Source organism: Oncorhynchus keta, unplaced genomic scaffold, assembly GCF_023373465.1.
Source record: "Oncorhynchus keta strain PuntledgeMale-10-30-2019 unplaced genomic scaffold, Oket_V2 Un_contig_21779_pilon_pilon, whole genome shotgun sequence".
NCBI lineage: Eukaryota > Metazoa > Chordata > Actinopteri > Salmoniformes > Salmonidae > Oncorhynchus > Oncorhynchus keta.
The window spans coordinates 29,381-35,380 of NW_026282597.1; the positions used below are offsets into that span (position 1 = coordinate 29,381).

Consider the following 6,000-nt stretch of genomic DNA (forward strand, 5'->3'; position numbering starts at 1 on the left):
GAGGTATAGATATAGACACGCTGGTGGGTTAACCAGGTTAACCAGGGACATGAGTTATAGATATAGACACGCTGGTGGGTTAACCAGGGACATGAGTTATAGGTATAGACACACTGGTGGGTTAACCAGGTTAACTAGGGACATGAGGTATAGATATAGACACACTGGTGGGTTAACTAGGGACATGAGTTATAGATATAGACACGCTGGTAGGTTAACTAGGGACATGAGGTATAGGTATAGACACGCTGGTGGGTTAACTAGGGACATGAGTTATAGATATAGACACGCTGGTGAGTTAACCAGGTTAACCAGGGACATGAGGTATAGATATAGACACGCTGGTGGGTTAACCAGGGACATGAGGTATAGATATAGACACGCTGGTGGGTTAACCAGGTTAACTAGGGACATGAGGTATAGATATAGACACGCTGGTGGGTTAACCAGGTTAACCAGGGACATGAGGTATAGATATAGACACGCTGGTGGGTTAACCAGGTTAACTAGGGACATGAGGTATAGATATAGACACGCTGGTGGGTTAACCAGGTTAACCAGGGACATGAGGTATAGATATAGACACGCTGGTGGGTTAACCAGGTTAACCAGGGACATGAGGTATAGATATAGACACGCTGGTGGGTTAACCAGGGACATGAGGTATAGATATAGACACGCTGGTGGGTTAACTAGGGACATGAGGTATAGATATAGACACGCTGGTGGGTTAACCAGGTTAACTAGGGACATGAGGTATAGATATAGACACGCTGGTGAGTTAACCAGGTTAACTAGGGACATGAGGTATAGGTATAGACACGCTGGTGGGTTAACCAGGTTAACTAGGGACATGAGGTATAGATATAGACACGCTGGTGAGTTAACCAGGTTAACTAGGACATGAGGTATAGGTATAGACACGCTGGTGGGTTAACCAGGTTAACTAGGGACATGAGGTATAGGTATAGACACGCTGGTGAGTTAACCAGGTTAACCAGGGACATGAGTTATAGGTATAGACACGCTGGTGGGTTAACCAGGGACATGAGTTATAGGTATAGACACGCTGGTGGGTTAACTAGGGACATGAGGTATAGGTATAGACACGCTGGTGGGTTAACCAGGTTAACTAGGGACATGAGGTATAGATATAGACACACTGGTGGGTTAACCAGGGACATGAGGTATAGATATAGACACGCTGGTGGGTTAACCAGGTTAACTAGGGACATGAGTTATAGATGTAGACAACCTGGTGGGTTAACCAGGTTAACTAGGGACATGAGTTATAGATGTAGACAACCTGGTGAGTTAACCAGGTTAACTAGGGACATGAGTTATAGATGTAGACAACCTGGTGAGTTAACCAGGTTAACTAGGGACATGAGGTATAGGTATAGACACGCTGGTGGGTTAACCAGGTTAACCAGGGACATGAGTTATAGATATAGATAAGCTGGTGGGTTAACTAGGGACATGAGGTATAGGTATAGACACGCTGGTGGGTTAACCAGGTTAACCAGGGACATGAGTTATAGATATAGACACACTGGTGGGTTAACCAGGGACATGAGGTATAGATATAGACACGCTGGTGGGTTAACCAGGTTAACCAGGGACATGAGGTATAGATATAGACACGCTGGTGGGTTAACCAGGTTAACTAGGACATGAGGTATAGGTATAGACACGCTGGTGGGTTAACCAGGTTAACTAGGGACATGAGGTATAGATATAGACACGCTGGTGGGTTAACCAGGTTAACTAGGGACATGAGGTATAGGTATAGACACGCTGGTGGGTTAACCAGGTTAACTAGGGACATGAGGTATAGGTATAGACACGCTGGTGGGTTAACCAGGTTAACTAGGGACATGAGGTATAGATATAGACACGCTGGTGGGTTAACCAGGTTAACTAGGGACATGAGGTATAGGTATAGACACGCTGGTGGGTTAACCAGGTTAACTAGGGACATGAGGTATAGATATAGACACGCTGGTGGGTTAACCAGGTTAACTAGGGACATGAGGTATAGGTATAGACACGCTGGTGGGTTAACCAGGTTAACTAGGGACATGAGGTATAGATATAGACACGCTGGTGGGTTAACCAGGTTAACTAGGGACATGAGGTATAGGTATAGACACGCTGGTGGGTTAACCAGGTTAACCAGGGACATGAGTTATAGATATACATGTAGACAAGCTCACACACCAGCTGCTCTAAAGGGCCCACTCCTCATGGGTTCATAGTTTGACCTTTGACCTTTGTTTCGTCCTCAATAAGACACAGCATCCAGGTCCTGGTCTGAACCCATGGATACTATTGGCTGCTGGGTTGGGTCCTGGTCTGAACCCACGGATACTATTGGCTGCTGGGTTGGGTCCTGGTCTGAACCCACGGATACTAGTGGCTGCTGGGTTGGGTCCTGGTCTGAACCCACGGATACTAGTGGCTGCTGGGTTGGGTCCTGGTCTGAACCCACGGATTGTGATGTCGTTATGGGCTATTGTGATGTCGTTATGGGCTATTGTGATGTCGTTATGGGGGTATTGTGACGTCGTTATGGGGTATTGTGACGTCGTTATGGGGTATTGTGATGTCGTTATGGGGTATTGTGATGTCGTTATGGGGTATTGTGACGTCGTTATGGGGTATTGTGATGTCGTTATGGGGTATTGTGATGTCGTTATGGGGTATTGTGATGTCGTTATGGGGTATTGTGATGTCGTTATGGGGTATTGTGATGTCGTTATGGGGTATTGTGACGTCGTTATGGGGTATTGTGTGTAGATTGATGAGTATTTTTATTATTTTATTTAATCCATATTAGAATAAGACTGTAACAAAATGTGGGTAAAGTCAAGGGGTCTGAAATCTTTCGTAATGCGTTGTAAATGAAGGCTAACATTCAATCTGGGTGGTGTTAGATCCACGTTATAGCATCCTTAAAGGTATATTCAGATTCAGCCATCAATGCGATCTCAGCAAAACGTTGGGTAAAACGCCCTTTTTAAAAAGACACATTGTGGGCTGTCCAGCACGCTGCTCTATGAGTTGAATCCCTGCCTAAAGATTTATTAGTGTCCTGTCAACACAACCGCAGTAAACAATGAACAGACATGACCAAACAGCCTGCAGCTGATACCAGTCACTCTACTGGTATTTCAGATACATGGCTTCATTCTGTTGACGGGGACTAAGCAGCGTTTAGACCTACTGCAACATTCCATCCTCCGTTCACTTGAGTAGTATGTGGCTGTGTGTCCCAAACGGCACCCTACTCCCCCACATAGCATTCCATCCCCTCTGTTCACTTGACTAGTATGTGGCTGTGTGTCCCAAACGGCACCCTACTCCCCCTACATAGCATTCCATCCCCTCTGTTCACTTGACTAGTATGTGGCTGTGTGTCCCAAACGGCACCCTACTCCCCTACATAGCATTCCATCCCCTCCGTTCACTTGAGTAGTATGTGGCTGTGTGTCCCAAACGGCACCCTACTCCCCCACATAGCATTCCATCCCCTCTGTTCACTTGACTAGTATGTGGCTGTGTGTCCCAAACGGCACCCTACTCCCCCACATAGCATTCCATCCCCTCCGTTCACTTGAGTAGTATGTGGCTGTGTGTCCCAAACGGCACCCTACTCCCCCACATAGCATTCCATCCCCTCTGTTCACTTGAGTAGTATGTGGCTGTGTGTCCCGAACGGCACCCTACTCCCCCACATAGCATTCCATCCCCTCTGTTCACTTGACTAGTATGTGGCTGTGTGTCCCAAACGGCACCCTACTCCCCCACATAGCATTCCATCCCCTCCGTTCACTTGAGTAGTATGTGGCTGTGTGTCCCAAACGGCACCCTACTCCCCCACATAGCATTCCATCCCCTCCGTTCACTTGAGTAGTATGTGGCTGTGTGTCCCAAACGGCACCCTACTCCCCCACATAGCATTCCATCCCCTCCGTTCACTTGAGTAGTATGTGGCTGTGTGTCCCAAACGGCACCCTACTCCCCCACATAGCATTCCATCCCCTCCGTTCACTTGAGTAGTATGTGGCTGTGTGTCCCAAATGGCACCCTACTCCCCTACATAGTGCACTACATTTTGACCAGAGCCCTATGGTGAGCCGTGTATAGGGAATAGGTTTGCATTTGGGCCGCAGTCTGTTGACTTTTTCCCATTTCCTCCTCCTCCTCTCTGTGTTTTGTTGTGACCTCCCGTTGCAGCATCACCATGGGACAGCTGTACGAGAAGGAGAAGGACGAGGACGGGTTTTTATACGTGGCGTACAGTGGAGAGAACACCTTCGGTGTCTAGACCCGCCGTCTTCGTCTTCGTCATCATAAGCCTTACTTACGACAGAATACAACACCCACCACCCTAACTCACACCCCACCCCTGGGAGAAGCCCTGGGAAACCCCAGAGAAAAGAAGTGAAATAAATAGATGAAGAGAGTGGATCAGTTGAGTGAGAACCATCATGATGTGTCACCAGTCTGTCTCATCTATTCCTGCACATGTTTTGTATCGATGCTGTACACATTCATTTATTAATATGTTTATTATTATTATTATTATTATTATTATGATGATATGTGTAGTGATACAAATTGGAATGACTGTTTTGGTTTTGTCTGACGTTTTGTGCTTTACATTTTAGTTTAGGAGCTTTTCAGTTTGTTTTTGTTTTTTTCATTCGTGAAATAATATTTTTCGTTTTAGTTTTTGAAGTTTGGCTTTTATCCTTGAAGATTTATATTTCAAATAATTTTAACTATTTGAACGGTAAGGTAGCTGGATGACCTAACCAATAAAACAATGTGAATGATCCTTGTGTTTTTAATTACTTTTATACCAGGTTCTTCCTCTTCGGTCCTGGAGAACAACTGTTCTGATCCAGTTTATATAGTAACACTGTTATTACAGCATTATACCAGTTCATATAGTAACACTGTTATTACAGCATTATACCAGTTCATATAGTAACAGACTGTTATTACAGCATTATACCAGTTCATATAGTAACACTGTTATTACAGCATTATACCAGTTCATATAATAACAGACTGTTATTACAGCATTATACCAGTTCATATAGTAACGGACTGTTACTACAGCATTATACCAGTTCATATAGTAACACTGTTATTACAGCATTATACCAGTTCATATAGTAACACTGTTATTACAGCATTATACCAGTTCATATAGTAACGGACTGTTATTACAGCATTATACCAGTTCATATAATAACAGACTGTTATTACAGCATTATACCAGTTCATATAGTAACGGACTGTTATTACAGCATTATACCAGTTCATATAGTAACACTGTTATTACAGCATTATACCAGTTCATATAGTAACGGACTGTTATTACAGCATTATACCAGTTCATATAATAACACTGTTACTACAGCATTATACCAGTTCATATAGTAACACTGTTATTACAGCATTATACCAGTTCATATAGTAACACTGTTATTACAGCATTATACCAGTTCATATAGTAACAGACTGTTATTACAGCATTATACCAGTTCATATAGTAACGGACTGTTATTACAGCATTATACCAGTTCATATAATAACACTGTTACTACAGCATTATACCAGTTCATATAGTAACACTGTTATTACAGCATTATACCAGTTCATATAGTAACACTGTTATTACAGCATTATACCAGTTCATATAGTAACAGACTGTTATTACAGCATTATACCAGTTCATATAGTAACACTGTTACTACAGCATTATACCAGTTCATATAGTAACAGACTGTTACTACAGCATTATACCAGTTCATATAGTAACACTGTTACTACAGCATTATACCAGTTCATATAGTAACAGACTGTTACTACAGCATTATACCAGTTCATATAGTAACAGACTGTTATTACAGCATTATACCAGTTCATATAGTAACAGACTGTTACTACAGCATTATACCAGTTCATATAGTAACACTGTTATTA

The 6,000-nt window shown here is 43.2% G+C and overlaps 1 long non-coding RNA gene across 2 annotated transcripts; it reads left to right on the top strand.

The window, feature by feature from the left end:
• Positions 1-203: 203 nt before the first annotated feature.
• LOC127921210 (uncharacterized) lies at positions 204-2,550 on the top strand. 2 transcript variants are annotated; one of them, XR_008108418.1, is made up of 4 exons: positions 204-231; positions 571-621; positions 664-858; positions 1,679-2,550. It is a non-coding gene; the product is annotated as an uncharacterized LOC127921210 (long non-coding RNA). The 2 variants fall into 2 exon arrangements; XR_008108417.1 differs by lacking the exon at positions 571-621 and adding an exon at positions 502-570 and having other exon boundaries at positions 204-213.
• The last annotated feature ends 3,450 nt before the right edge of the window (positions 2,551-6,000 follow it).